At 39.9% G+C, this 15,962-nt stretch overlaps 1 non-coding gene across 1 annotated transcript; it reads right to left on the reverse strand.

The window, feature by feature from the left end:
- Positions 1 to 6,660: 6,660 nt before the first annotated feature.
- LOC112774320 (small nucleolar RNA R71) lies at positions 6,661 to 6,768 on the reverse strand. Its single transcript, XR_003188814.1, has one exon. It is a non-coding gene; the product is annotated as a small nucleolar RNA R71 (small nucleolar RNA).
- Positions 6,769 to 15,962: the final 9,194 nt, after the last annotated feature.

Genomic DNA, 15,962 nt, shown 5'->3' on the forward strand with positions numbered 1-15,962 from the left:
CTCAAGTTTTCACTTGACACCTTCACGCCACAAGCACATGGTTAGGGACAGCTTGGTTTAGCCTCTTAGGCCAAGATTTTATTCCTGTGGGCCCTCCTATCCACTGATGCTCAAAGCCTTGGATCCTTTTTATTTTACCCTTGCCTTTTGGTTTAAAGGGCTATTGGCTTTTTCTGCTTGCTTTTTCTTTCTCTCTTTTTTTTCCTCTTTTTTTTTCTCTTTTTTTCGCATTTTTTTTCGCATATATTTTTTTCTGCAAGCTTTTTTATTCACTGCTTTTTCTTGCTTCAAGAATCATTTTTATGATTTTTCAGATTATCAAATAACATTTCTCCTTTTCCATCATTCTTTCAAGAGCCAACAATTTTAACATTCATGAATTAACAATATAAAAAATATGCACTGTTTAAGCATTCATTCAGAAAGACAAAAGTATTGCCACCACATCAAAATAATTAAACTGTTTAAAATTCAAAATTCATGCACTTCTTTTTCTTTTTTCAATTAAAAACATTTTTCATTTAAGAAAGGTGATGGATTCATTTTCATAGCTTTAAGGCATAGACACTTAGACACTAATGATCATGTAATAAAGACACAAATATAAATAAACATAAAGCATAATTTTTGAAAAATAGAAAATAAAAAAAATAAGGAGATTAAAGAACGGGTCTACCTTAGTGATGGCGGCTTGTTCTTCCTCTTGAAGATCTAATGGAGTGCTTGAGCTCCTCAATGTCTCTTCCTTGCCTTTGTTGCTCCTCTCTCATGGTTCTTTGGTCTTCTCTAATTTTATGGAAGAGGATAGAATGCTCTTGGTGCTCCACCCTTAGTTGTCCCATATTGGAACTTAATTCTCCTAGGGAGGTGTTGATTTGCTCCCAATAGTTTTGTGGAGGAAAATGCATCCCTTGAGGCATCTTAGGGATTTCATGGTGAGGAATTTCCTTATGTCCATGAGTGGGATCTCTTGTTTGCTCCATCCTTCTTTTAGTGATGGGCTTATCCTCATCAATGAGGATGTCTTCCTCTATGTCAATTCCAGCTGAATTGCAGAGGTGACAAATGAGATGAGGGAAGGCTAACCTTGCCAAAGTAGAGGACTTGTCCCCCACCTTGTCGAGTTCTTGGGATATAACTTCATGTACTTCTACTTCCTCCCTAATCATGATGCTATGGATCATGATAGCCCGGTTTATAGTAACTTCAGACCGGTTGCTAGTGGGAATGATTGAGCGTTGGATGAACTCCAACCATCCCCTAGCCACGGGCTTGAGGTCATGCCTTCTTAGTTAAACTGGCTTCCCTCTTGAATCTCTCTTCCATTGGGCGCCCTCTTCACAGATGTCCATGAGGACTTGGTCCAACCTTTGATCAAAGTTGACCCTTCTAGTGTAGGGGTGTGCATCTCCTTGCATCATGGGCAAGTTGAATGCCAACCTTACATTCTTCGGACTAAAATCTAAGCATTTCCCCCGAACCATTGTAAGTCAATTCTTTGGGTCCGGGTTCACACTTTGATTATGGTTCTTGGTGATCCATGCATTGGCATAGAACTCTTGAACCATTAAGATTTCGACTTGTTGAATGGGGTTGGTGAGAATTTCCCAACCTCTTCTTCGAATCTCATGTCGGATCTCTGGATATTCATTCTTTTTGAGCTTAAAAGGGACCTCGGGGATCACCTTCTTCTTGGCCACAACTTCATAGAAGTGGTCTTGATGCACCCTTGAGAGGAATCTCTCCATCTCCCATGACTCGGAGGTGGAAGCTTTTGCCTTTCCTTTCCTCTTTCTAGAGGTTTCTCCGGCCTTTGGTGCCATTAATGGTTATGGAAAAACAAAAAAAAGCTTTAGCTTTTACCACACCAAACTTAGAAGGTTTGCTCGTCCTCGAGCAAAAGAAGAAAGAAGAGAGTAGAAGAAGAAGAAATAGAGGAGATGGAGGGGGCTTAGTGTTTCGGCCATTATGGGTGGGTTTGGGAGGGAAAGTGGTTTGAATTTGAATGGTGGGGTAGGTGGGTTTTATGAAGGATGGAGGTGAGTGGTGAAGAGAATGGTGGGATTTAATAGGTGAGGGGTTTTTGGGGAAGAGGTATTGAGGTGATTGGTGAGTGGGTGAAGAAGAGAGAGAGAGGTGGGGTAAGTGGGGATCCTGTGGGGTCCACAGATCCTGAGGTGTCAAGGATTTCTCATCCCTGCACTAAGTGGCGTGCAAAACTCCCCTTTCTGCCAATCCTGGCGTTGAACGCCAGGCTGCTGCCCATTTCTGGCATTTAACACCAGCTTTTTGCCCTTTTCTGGCGTTAAACGCCCATAATGGTGCCAGACTGGGCGTTTAACGCCCATTCTGCTACCCTTACTGGCGTTTAAACGCCAATAATTTTCTCCTCCAGGGTGTTCTATTTTTAATTCTGTTTTTCAGTCTATTTTTGCCTTTTCAATTATTTTTGTGACTTCACATGATCATCAACCTACAGAAAACATAAAATAACAAAAAAAAAGAGAAATTTAACATAGATAATTAAAGATTGGGTTGCCTCCTGATGAGCGGATAATTTATACGCTTTTTGGCATTGTTTTTAGTATGTTTTTAGTAGAATCTGGCTACTTTTAGGGATGTTTTCATTAGTTTTTATGTTAAATTCACATTTCTGGACTTTACTATGAGTTTGTGTGTTTTTCTCTGATTTCAGGTATTTTCTGGCTGAAATTGAGGGACTTGAGCAAAAATCAGATTCAGAGGTTGAAGAAGGACTGCTGATGCTGTTGGATTCTGACCTCCCTACACTCAAAATAGATTTTCTGGAGCTACAGAACTCAAAATGGCGCGCTTTCAATTGCGTTGGAAATTAGACATCCAGGGCTTTCCAGCAATATATAATAGTCTATACTTTGCCCAAGTTTAGATGACGCAAACTGGCGTTCAATGCCAACTCTCTGCCCAATTCTGGCGTCCAGCGCCAGAAACAAGTTGCAAAGTGGAGTTCAACGCCCAAAATGGCACAAAAGCTGGCGTTCAACTCCAAGAATGACCTCTCCACGTGTAGACTTCAAGCTCAGCCCAAGCACACACCAAGTGGGCCCCGGAAGTGGATTTATGCATCAATTACTTACTTCTGTAAACCCTAGTAGCTAGTTTATTATAAATAGGACTTTTTACTATTGTATTAGACATATTTAGAACCATCTTTGAACATCTTAGGATCATCTTTGGACGCCTGGTTCTTAGATCAGAGGGGCTGGCCATTCGGCCATGCCTGGACCTTTCACTTATGTATTTTCAAATGGTAGAGTTTCTACACTCCATAGATTAAGGTGTGGAGCTCTGCTGTTCCTCAAAGATTAATGCAAAGTACTACTGTTTTCTATTCAATTCATCTTATTTCGCTTCTAAGATATTCATTCGCACTTCAACCTGAATGTGATGAACGTGACAATCATCATCATTCCCTATGAACGTGTGCCTGACAACCACTTCCGTTCTATATTAGATTGAATGAGTATATCTTAGATCTCTTAATTAGAATCTTCGTGGTATAAGCTAGATTGATGGCAGCATTCATGAGAGTCTGGAAAGTCTAAACCTTGTCCGTGGTATTCCGAGTAGGACTCTGGGATTGAATGACTGTGACGAACTCAAAACTCGCGAGTGCTGGGCGTAGTGACAGACGCAAAAGGATAGTAAATTCTATTCCAGTATGATCGAGAACCTCCAAGATGATTAGCCATGCAGTGACAGCGCATCAGACCATTTTCACAGAGAGGAATAGGATGCAACCAACGACAATGGTGATGCCTCTAGACGATTAGCCGTGCTGTGACAGAGCATTTGGACCATTTTCCCGAGAGGATTGAAAGTAGCTAGTGGCACCGGTGACATCCTTACATAAAGCCAGCCATAGAAAGGAGTAAGACTGATTGGATGAAGACAGCAGGAAAGCAGGGGTTCAGAGGCACGATTGCATCTCCATACGCTTATCTGAAATTCTCACCAATGATTTACATAAGTATTTCTATCCTTCTTTTATTACTTATTTTCGAAAACCCCATTACTATTTTATATCTGCCTGACTGAGATTTACAAGGTGACCATAGCTTGTTTCATACCAACAATCTCCGTGGGATTCGACCCTTACTCACGTAAGGTATTACTTGGACGACCCAGTGCACTTGCTGGTTAGTTGTATCGAAGTTGTGACAAATTATGAATTAAGATTAGAGCACCAAGTCTTTGGAGCCATTAACTGAGATCACAATTTCGTGCACCAAGTTTTTGGCGCCGTTGCCGGGGATTGTTCGAGTTTGGACAACTGACGGTTCATCTTGTTGCTTAGATTAGGTAATTTTCTTTTTGTTTTCTTTTCAAAAAAATTTCAAAAATTTTTTAAAAAATTTTCTCCTTTGTTTTTGAAAAAAATCTTAAAATAAATTTGTTTTCAAAAATATATTTTTCTTCAGAATTTTTAAGAATGAATTCTAGTGTTTCATGAAACATGTTGAATCCTATCTGGCTGTAAAGCCATACCCAAACTGCTTTGGGATTGGTCTTCAACTAATCACCTCAATGGATGTAATTTACATGCTAGAGCTTGGCTGGCTATTAAGCCATGCCTGACCCTTTGATTGGAGCTTTAGACTAAAGAGCATAAGATTCCCTGGAATTCATATTAAAAATTTTGGAATCCTTATTTTTCTTTTTCAAAATGATTTTCGAAAAAAATTAAAAGAAAATACAAAAAAAATTATAAAATCATAAAAATCAAAAAATATTTTGTGTTTCTTGTTTGAGTCTTGAGTCAAGTTGAAAGTTTGGTGTCAATTGCATATTCATCTTGCATTTTTCGAAAAATTCATGCATTCATGGTGTTCTTCATGATCTTCAAGTTGTTCTTGGTAAGTCTTCTTTTTTGATCTTGATGTTTTCTTGTTTTGCATCTTTTCTTGTTTTTCATATGCATTCTTGCATCCATAGAGTCTAAACATGAAAGACTTCTAAGTTTGGTGTCTTGCATGTTTTCTTTGCATTAAAAATTTTTTCAAAAATGTGTTCTTGATGTTCATCATGATCTTCATAGTGTTCTTGGTGTTCATCTTGACATTCATAGCATTCTTGCATGCATTCATTGTTTTGATCCATACCTTTCATGCATTGCATCATTTTTCTTGTTTTTCTCTCTCATCATAAAAATTCAAAAAAAAATATCTTTCCCTTTTTCTCTCTAAAAATTTCGAAAATTAGATTTGACTTTTTCAAAAATTTTTAAAATCTAGTTGTTTTTATGAGTCAAATCAAATTTTCAATTAGAAAAAAAAATCTTATCTTTTTCAAAATCTTTTTCAAAAATCAAATCTTTTTTCAATTTTTTTAGTTATTTTCGAAAATTTCAAAAATCTTTTTCTTAATTTTACATCATATTTTCGAAAATAACATCATCAATTAATGTTTTGATTCAAAAATTTCAAGTTTGTTACTTACTTGTTAAGAAAGATTCAAACTTTAAGTTCTAGAATCATATCTTGTGATTTCTTGTGAATCAAGTCATTAATTGAGATTTTAAAAATCAAATCTTTTTCAAAAACTAATTTCTATCATATCTTTTCAAAAATATCTTCTTATCTTACCTTTTTCAAAAAAAAGTGATTGCAAAAGATCTTTTCTAACTTCCTAACTTCTTATCTTTTCAAAATTTGTTTCAACTAACTAACTAACTTTTTGTTTGTTGCTTACCTTTTTCAAAACTACCTAACTAACTCTCTCTCTCTAATTTTCGAAAAAAATCTTCCCTCTTTTTCAAAATTTCTTTTTAATTAGACTAATTATTTTATTTTTTATTTGAATTTTCGAAAAACTACTAACCTTTTTCAAAAACTATTTTCGAAAAATCACTAACCCTTTTTCAAAAATAATTTTCGAAAATCCTTCTCCCTCATCTCCTTCTAATTATTTATTCATCTACTAACACTTCTCTTCATCTCACATCACTGCTCCTATCCTTACCCTTGTGTTTGGATTCTTCATTTTTCTTCACCCCTATTCCTTTTCTTCTTCTACTAACAATAAGGAACCTCTTTACTGTGACATAGAGGATTCCTCTTCTTTTCTTTTTCTCTTCTCTTTCTTATGAGCAGGGACAAAGAAAAAGGCATTCTTGTTGAAGCTGATCCAGAACCTGAAAGGACTCTGAAGAGAAAACTAAGAGAAGCTAAATTACAACAATCCACAGACAACCTTATTGAAAATTTCGAACAAGTAAAGGAGATGGCAGCCGAACCCAACAACAATAATGCAAGGAGAATGCTTGGTGACTTTACTGCACCTAATTCCAATTTACATGGAATAAGCATCTCCATTCCTGCCAGTGGAGCAAACAACTTTGAGCTGAAACCTCAGCTAGTTTCTCTGATGCAGCAGAACTGCAAGTTTCATGGACTTCCATCTGAAGATCCTTTTCAGTTCTTAACTGAATTCTTGCAGATCTGTGATACTATTAAGACTAATGGAGTAGATCCTGAAGTCTACAGGCTCATGCTTTTCCCTTTTGCTGTAAGAGACAGAGCTAGAGTGTGGTTAGACTCTCAACCCAAAGACAGCCTGAACTCTTGGGATAAGCTGGTCACGGCTTTCTTAGCCAAGTTCTTTCCTCCTCAAAAGCTGAGCAAGCTTAGAGTGGATGTTCAAACCTTCAGACAGAAAGAAGGTGAATCCCTCTATGAAGCTTGGGAAAGATACAAGCAGCTGACCAAAAAGTGTCCTTCTGACATGCTTTCAGAATGGACCATCCTGGATATATTCTATGATGGTTTATCTGAGTTATCAAAGATGTCATTGGATACTTCTATAGGTGGATCCATTCACCTAAAGAAAACACCTGCAGAAGCTCAAGAACTCATTGACATGGTTGCTAATAACCAGTTCATGTACACTTCTGAGAGGAATCCTGTGAGTAATGGGACGCCTATGAAGAAGGGAGTTCTTGAAATTGATACTCTGAATGCCATATTGGCTCAGAATAAAATATTGACTCAGCAAGTCAATATGATTTCTCAGAGTCTGAATGGAATGCAAGCGGCATCCAACAGTACTCAAGAGGCATCTTCTGAAGAAGAAGCTTATGATCCTGAGAACCCTGCAATAGCAGAGGTAAATTACTTAGGTGAACCTTATGGAAACACCTATAATCCATCATGGAGAAATCATCCAAATCTCTCATGGAAGGATCAACAAAAGCCTCAACAAGGCTTTAATAATGGTGGAAGAAACAGGTTTAACAATAATAAACCTTTTCCATCATCCACTCAGCAACAGACAGAGAACTCTGAACAAAATACCTCTAATTTAGCAAACTTAGTCTCTGATCTGTCCAAGGCCACTGTAAGTTTCATGAATGAAACAAGGTCTTCCATTAGAAATTTGGAAGCACAAGTGGGCTAGCTGAGTAAAAGGATCACTGAAATCCCTCCTAGTACTCTCCCAAGCAATACAGAAGAGAATCCAAAAGGAGAGTGCAAGGCCATTGAATTAATCACCATGGCCGAACCTGTAATGGAAGGAGAGGACGTGAATCCCAAGGAGGAAGACCTCCTGGGACGTCCAGTAATCAATAAGGAGCTTCCCTCCGAGGAACCAAAGGAATCTGAGACTCATCTAGAGACCATAGAGATTCCATTGAACCTCCTTATGCCATTCATGAGCTCTGATGAGTATTACTCTTCTGAAGAGAATGAGGATGTTACTGAAGAGCAAGCTGCCAAGTTTCTTGGTGCAATCATGAAGCTGAATGCCAAATTATTTGGTATTGAGACTTGGGAAGATGAACCTCCCTTGTTCACCAATGAACTAAGTGATCTGGATCAACTGACATTGCCTCAGAAGAGACAGGATCCTGGAAAGTTCATAATACCTTGTACCATAGGCACCATGATCTTTAAGGCTCTGTGTGACCTTGGTTCAGGAATAAACCTCATGTCCCTCTCTGTAATAGAGAAACTGGGAATCTATGGGGTACAAGCTGCTAAAATCTCATTAGAGATGGCAGACAATTCAAGAAAACAGGCTTATGGACAAGTAGAGGACGTGTTAGTAAAGGTTGAAGGCCTTTACATCCCTGTTGATTTCATAGTCCTAGATACTGGGATGGATGAGGATGAATCCATCATCCTAGGAAGACCCTTCCTAGCCACAGCAAGAGCTGTGATTGATGTGGACAGAGGAGAATTGATCCTTCAATTAAATGAGGACAACCTTGTGTTTACAATTCAAGGATCTATCTCTGTATCCATGGAGAGGAAGCATAAAGAGCTTCTCTCAAAACAGAGTCAACCAGAGCCCCCACAGTCAAACTCTAAGTCTGGTGTTGGGAGGCCACAACCAAACTCTAAGTTTGGTGTTGAACTCCCATATCCAAACTCTAAGTTTGGTGTTGGGGAGTCTCAACAATGTTCTGAACATCTGTGAGGCTCCATGAGAGCCCACTGTCAAGCTATTGACATTAAAGAAGCGCTTGTTGGGAGGCAACCCAATTTTTATCTATCTAATTATATTTTTCTTAGTTATATGTCTTTATAGGTTCATGATCATGTGGAGTCACAAAATAAATATAAAAATTGAAAACGGAATTAAAAACAGCAGAAGAAAAATCACACCCTGGAGGAAGCACCTGCCTGGCGTTCAACGCCAGAACAGAGCATGGTTTTGGCGCTGAACGCCCAAAATGGGCAGTATCTGGGCGCTGAACGCCCAAAATGGGCAGCATCTGGGCGCTGAACGCCAGAATTGCACCCTGGAGAAGAGCTGGCACTGAACGCCCAGAACAAGCATGGTTCTGGCATTCAACGCCAGAAATGGGCAACAAATGGGCGTTGAACGCCCAAAATGGGCACCAACCTGGCGCTGAACGCCCAGAGTTGTGTGCAAGGGCATTTTACATGCCTAATTTGGTGCAAGGTTGTAAATCCTTGAACACCTCAGGATCTGTGGACCCCACAGGATCATCTCAGGATTTGTGGACCCCACAGGATCCCCACCTACCTCCACTCACTCTCTTCTCTCTTCTCAATCATCCTTTATTCCCAATAAACACTCTTCCCCAAAACCCTTCACCTATCACATCCACCCACTCTTCCCCATAAACCTACCCAATAAACTCCACCTACCTTCAAAATTCAAATCAATTTCCCACCCAAACCCACCCATATGGCCGAACCTTAACCCCCCCTCCCTTCCCTATATAAAGCCTTCCATTCTTCCTCCTTTTTCACACAACACAACCCTCTCTTCTCTTCTTGACCGAAACACACCTTCCCCCTCTTCTCCATCTTTTCTTCTTCTTCTTCATCTAATTCTTTATTTTCTTGCTCGAGGGCGAGCAATATTCTAAGTTTGGTGTGGTAAAAGCATAAGCTTTTTGTTTTTCCATTACCATTGATGGCACCTAAGACCGGAGAATCCTCTAGAAAAGGGAAAGGGAAGACAAAAACTTCCACCTCCGAGTCATGGGAGATGGAAAGATTCATCTCCAAAGCTCATCAAGACCACTTCTATGATGTTGTGGCCAAGAAGAAGGTGATCCCCGAGGTCCCTTTCAAACTCAAAAGAAATGAGTATCCGGAGATCCGACATGAAATTCAAAGAAGAGGTTGGGAAGTTCTAACAAATCCCATCCAACAAGTCGGCATCCTAATGGTTCAAGAGTTCTATGCCAATACATGGATCACCAAGAACCATGATCAAAGTAAGAACCCGGATCCAAAGAACTATGTTACAATGGTTCGGGGGAAATACTTGGATTTTAGTCCGGAAAATGTGAGGTTGGCGTTTAACTTGCCTATGATGCAAGGAGATGAACGCCCCTACACTAGAAGGGTCAACTTTAATCAAAGGTTGGACCAAGTCCTCATGGACATATGTGTGGAAGGAGCTCAATGGAAGATTGACTCCAAAGGCAAGCCGGTTCAACTAAGAAGATTGGACCTCAAGCCTGTGGCTAGAGGATGGTTGGAGTTCATTCAACGCTCCATCATCCCCACTAGCAACCGATCTGAAGTTACTTTGGATCGGGCCATCATGATCCATAGCATCATGATTGGAGAAGAAGTAGAGGTTCATGAAGTCATCTCCCTTGAACTCTACAAAATAGCCGAAAAGCCCTCTCCTGGGGCAAGGCTAGCTTTTCCTCATCTTATCTGCCATCTATGTTACTCAGCTGGAGCTTCCATAGAAGGAGACATTCACATTGAGGAAGAGAAGCCCATCACTAAGAAAAAGATGGAGCAAGCAAGAGAGCCCATTCATGGAGCCTAAGAGGCGCAAGAAGCTCATCACCATGAGATCCCGAAAATGCCTCAAATGCATTTTCCTCCACAAAACTATTGGGAGCAAATCAACACCTCCCTAGGAGAATTAAGTTCCAACATGGGACAACTAAGGGTGGAACATCAAGAGCACTCCATCATCCTTCATGAAATAAGAGAAGATCAAAAAGCAATGAGGGAGGAGCAACAAAAACAAGGAAGAGACATAGAAGAGCTCAAGGACATCATTGGTTCCTCAAGAAGGAAACGCCACCATCACTAAGGTGGATTCATTCCTTGTTCTTATTTCTTCTGTTTTTTGTTTTCTATGTTATGTGCCTATCTATGTTTGTGTCTTATTACATGATCATTAGTAGTTAGTAACTTTGTCTTAAAGTTATGAATGTCCTATGAATCCATCACCTCTCTTAAATGAAAAAATGTTTTAATTCAAAAGAACAAGAAGTACATGAGTTTCGAATTTATCCTTGAACTTAGTTTAATTATATTGATGTGGTGACAATGCTTCTTGTTTTCTGAATGAATGCTTGAACAGTGCATATGTCTTTTGAAGTTGTTGTTCATGAATATTAAATATGTTGGCTCTTGAAAGAATGATGACAAGGAGACATGTTAATTGATAATCTGAAAAATCATAAAAATGATTCTTGAAGCAAGAAAAAGCAGCAAAGAACAAAGCTTGCAGAAAAAAAAATAGGCGAAAAAAAAATAATAGAAAGAAAAAGCAAGCAGAAAAAGCCAAAAGCTCTTAAAACCAAGAGGCAAGAGAAAAAAGCCAATAACCCTTAAAACCAAAAGGCAAGGGCAAATAAAAAGGATCCCAAGGCTTTGAGCATCAGTGGATAGGAGGGCCTAAAGGAATAAAATCCTGGTCTAAGCGGCTAAACCAAGCTGTCCCTAACCATGTGCTTGTGGCGTGAAGGTGTCAAGTGAAAACTTGAGACTGAGCGGTTAAAGTCAAGGTCCAAAGCAAAAAAAGAGTGTGCTTAAGAACCCTGGACACCTCTAATTGGGGACTTTAGCAAAGCTGAGTCACAATCTGAAAAGGTTCACCCAATTATGTGTCTGTGGCATTTATGTATCCGGTGGTAATACTGGAAAACAAAGTGCTTAGGGCCACGGCCAAGACTCATAAAATAGCTGTGTTCAAGAATCATCATACTGAACTAGGAGAGTCAATAACACTATCTAAACTCTGAGTTCCTATAGAAGCCAATCATTCTGAACTTCAATGGATAAAGTGAGACGCCAAAACTATTCAAGAGGCAAAAAGCTACAAGTCCCGCTCATCTGATTGGAGCTATGTTTCATTGATAGTTTGGAATTTATAGTATATTCTCTTCTTTTTATCCTATTTGATTTTCAGTTGCTTGGGGACAAGCAACAATTTAAGTTTGGTGTTGTGATGAGCGGATAATTTATACGCTTTTTGGCATTGTTTTTAGTATGTTTTTAGTAGAATCTGGCTACTTTTAGGGATGTTTTCATTAGTTTTTATGTTAAATTCACATTTTTGGACTTTACTATGAGTTTGTGTGTTTTTCTGTGATTTCAGGTATTTTCTGGCTGAAATTGAGGGACTTGAGCAAAAATCAGATTCAGAGGTTGAAGAAGGACTGCTGATGCTGTTGGATTCTGACCTCCCTGCACTCAAAATGGATTTTCTGGAGCTACAGAACTCAAAATGGCGCGCTTCTAATTGCGTTGGAAAGTGGACATTCAGGGCTTTCCAGCAACATATAAGAGTCCATACTTTGCCCAAGTTTAGACGACGCAAACTGGCGTTCAACGCCAGCTCTCTGCCCAATTCTGGCGTCCAGCGCCAGAAACAAGTTGCAAAGTGGAGTTCAATGCCCAAAATGGCACAAAAGCTGGCGTTCAACTCCAAGAATGACCCCTCCACGTGTAGACTTCAAGCTCAGCCCAAGCACACACCAAGTGGGCCCCGGAAGTGGATTTATGCATCAATTACTTACTTCTGTAAACCCTAGTAGCTAGTTTATTATAAATAGGACTTTTTACTATTGTATTAGACATCTTTAGAACCATCTTTGAACATCTTAGGATCATCTTTGGACGCCTGGTTCTTAGATCAGAGGGGCTGGCCATTCGGCCATGCCTGGACCTTTCACTTATGTATTTTCAAACGGTAGAGTTTCTACACTCCATAGATTAAGGTGTGGAGCTTTGCTGTTCCTCAAAGATTAATGCAAAGTACTACTATTTTCTATTCAATTCATCTTATTTTGCTTCTAAGATATTCATTCGCACTTCAACCTGAATGTGATGAACGTGACAATCATCATCATTCCCTATGAACGCGTGCCTGACAACCACTTCCGTTCTACATTAGATTGAATGAGTATCTCTTAGATCTCTTAATCAGAATCTTCGTGGTATAAGCTAGATTGATGGCGGCATTCATGAGAGTCCGGAAAGTCTAAACCTTGTCCGTGGTATTCCGAGTAGGACTCTGGGATTGAATGACTGTGACGAACTCAAAACTCGCGAGTGCTGGGCGTAGTGACAGACGCAAAAGGATAGTAAATTCTATTCCAGTATGATCGAGAACCTCCAAGATGATTAGCCATGCAGTGATAGCGCATCGGACCATTTTCACAGAGAGGAATAGGATGCAACCAACGACAAGGGTGATGCCTCCAGACGATTAGCCGTGCTGTGATAGAGCATTTGGACCATTTTTCCGAGAGGATTGAAAGTAGCCAGTGGCACCGGTGACATCCTTACATAAAGCCAGCCTTAGAAAGGAGTAAGACTGATTGGATGAAGACAGCAGGAAAGCAGAGGTTCAGAGGCACGATTGCATCTCCATACGCTTATCTGAAATTCTCACCAATGATTTACATAAGTATTTCTATCCTTCTTTTATTACTTATTTTCGAAAACCCCATTACTATTTTATATCTGCCTGACTGAGATTTACAAGGTGACCATAGCTTGCTTCATACCAACAATCTCCGTGGGATTCGACCCTTACTCACGTAAGGTATTACTTGGACGACCCAGTGCACTTGCTGTTTAGTTGTATCGAAGTTGTGACAATTTATGAATTAAGATTAGAGCACCAAGTCTTTGGAGCCATTACCTGAGATCACAATTTCGTGCACCACCTCCCAACAAGCGCTTCTTTAATGTCAATAGCTTGACAGTGGGCTGTCATGGAGCCTTACAGATGTTTAGAGCAATGTTGGAACCTCCCAACACCAAACTTAGAGTTTGAATGTGGGGGTTCAACACCAAACTTAAATTTTGGTTGTGGCCTCCCAACACCAAACTTAGAGTTTGACTGTGGGGGCTCTGTCTGACTCTGTATTGAGAGAAGCTCTCCATGCTTCCTCTCCATGGTTACAGAGGGATATCCTTGAGCTTTAAACACAAGGGAGTCTTCATTCACTTGAATGATAAATTCTCCTCTGTCAACATCAATTACAGCTTTTGCTGTGGCAAGGAAGGGTCTGCCAAGGATGATGGATAAATCCATACACTTCCCAGTCTCTAGAATTATGAAATCAGCAGGGATGTAGTGGTCTTCAACCTTTACTAAGACATCCTCTATAAGTCCATAAGCTTGTTTCTTTGAATTGTCTGCCATCTCCAGTGAGATTCTTGCAGCTTGTACCTCAATGATCCCTAGCTTCTCCATTACAGAGAGAGGCATGAGGTTTATGCTTGATCCTAGGTCACACAGAGCCTTTTCAAAGGTCATGGTGCCTATGGCACAAGGTATTGAGAACTTTCCAGGATCTTGTCTCTTCAGAGGTAATCTCTGCCTAGTCAAGTCATCCAGTTCTTTGATGAGCAAGGGGGGTTCATCCTCCCAAGTCTCATTACCAAACAACTTGGCATTTAGCTTCATGATTGCTCCAAGATACTTAGCAACTTACTCTTCAGTAACATCTTCATCCTCTTCAGAGGAAGAATACTCATCAGAGCTCATGAATGACAAAATTAAATTCAATGGAATCTCTATGGTCCCAGTGTGAGCCTCAGATTCCCATGGTTCCTCATTAGGGAACTCCTTGGAGGTCAGTGAACGTCCATTGAGGTCTTCCTCAGTGGAAATCACTGCCTCTTCCTCCTCTCCAGGTTTGGCCATGTGAGACGTGTTTATGGCCTTGCATTCTCTCTTTGGATTCTCTTCTGTATTGCTTGGGAGAGTACTAGGAGGGAGTTCAGTAACTTTCTTACTCAGCTGACCCACTTGTTCCTCCAAATTTCTAATGGAGGACCTTGTTTCAGTCATGAAACTTTGAGTGGTTTTAATTAGATCAGAGACTATAGTTGCTAAGTCAGAGTGGTTCTGCTTAGAATTCTCTGTCTATTGCTGAGAAGATGATGGAAAAGGCTTGCTATTGCTAAACCTGTTTCTTCCACCATTATTGTTATTGAAGCCTTGTTGAGGCCTCTGTTGGTCCTTCCATGAGAGATTTAGATGATTTCTCCATGAAGGATTATAGGTGTTTCCATAGGGTTCTCCCATGTAATTCACCTCTTCCATTGCTGGGTTCTCAGGATCATAAGCTTCTTCTTTAGATGAAGTTTCTTTGGTACTTCCTGTTGCTGCTTGCATTCCAGACAGACTCTGAGAAATCATATTGACTTGTTGAGTCAATATTTTGTTCTGAGCTAATATCGCATTCAGAGTATCAATCTCAAGAACTCATTTCTTCTGATTTGTCCCATTATTTGATTCCTTTCAGAAGTGTACATGAATTGGTTATTTGCAACCATTTCAATAAGTTCCTGAGCTTCTGCAGGCGTCTTCTTCAGATGAAGAGATCCTCCAGTAGAGCTGTCCAATGACATTTTAGACAGTTCAGACAGACCATCATAGAAGATACCTATGATGCTCCATTCTGAAAGCATGTCAGAAGGACACCTTCTGATCAATTGCTTGTATCTTTCCCAAGCTTCATATAGGGATTCACCTTCCTTCTGTCTGAAGGTTTGGACTTCCACTCTAAGCTTACTCAATTTTTGAGGTGGAAAGAACTTTGCCAAGAAGGCATTGACTAGCTTTTCCCAAGAGTTCAGGCTTTCCTTAGGTTGTGAATCCAACCATGTTCTAGCTCTGTCTCTTACAGCAAAAGGGAAGAGCATAAGTCTGTAGACCTCAGGATCAACCCCATTGGTCTTGACAGTGTCACAGATTTGTAAGAATTCATCTAAGAACTGATGAGGATCTTCCAATGGAAGTCCATAAAACTTACAATTCTGTTGCATTACAGAAACTAATTGAGGCTTAAGCTCAAAGTTGTTTGCTCCAATGACAGGGATTGAGATGCTTCTCCCATAGAAGTCGGGAGTAGATGCAGTAAAGTCACCAAGTACCTTCCTTGCATTGTTGGCATTTTTGTTTTCGGCTACCATAGCTTCTTCCTCCTTGAAGAGCTTTGTTAGGCCTTCTAGAGAGAGTTGTGCCTTAGCTTCTCTTAGCTTTCTCTTCAAGGTCCTTTCAAGTTCAGGATCAGCTTTAACAAGGATGCCTTTGTCTTTGCTCTTGCTCATATGAAAGAGAAGAGAACAAGAAAGTATGGAATCCTCTATGTTACAGTATAGAGATTCCTTGAGGTGTCAGAGGAAAAGAAGAATAGAAGGAGAAGATAGAAAGAGAAGAATTCAAACTTA

The sequence above is a fragment of the Arachis hypogaea genome, chromosome 18 (assembly GCF_003086295.3).
Source record: "Arachis hypogaea cultivar Tifrunner chromosome 18, arahy.Tifrunner.gnm2.J5K5, whole genome shotgun sequence".
In the NCBI taxonomy this organism is placed as follows: Eukaryota; Viridiplantae; Streptophyta; class Magnoliopsida; order Fabales; family Fabaceae; genus Arachis; species Arachis hypogaea.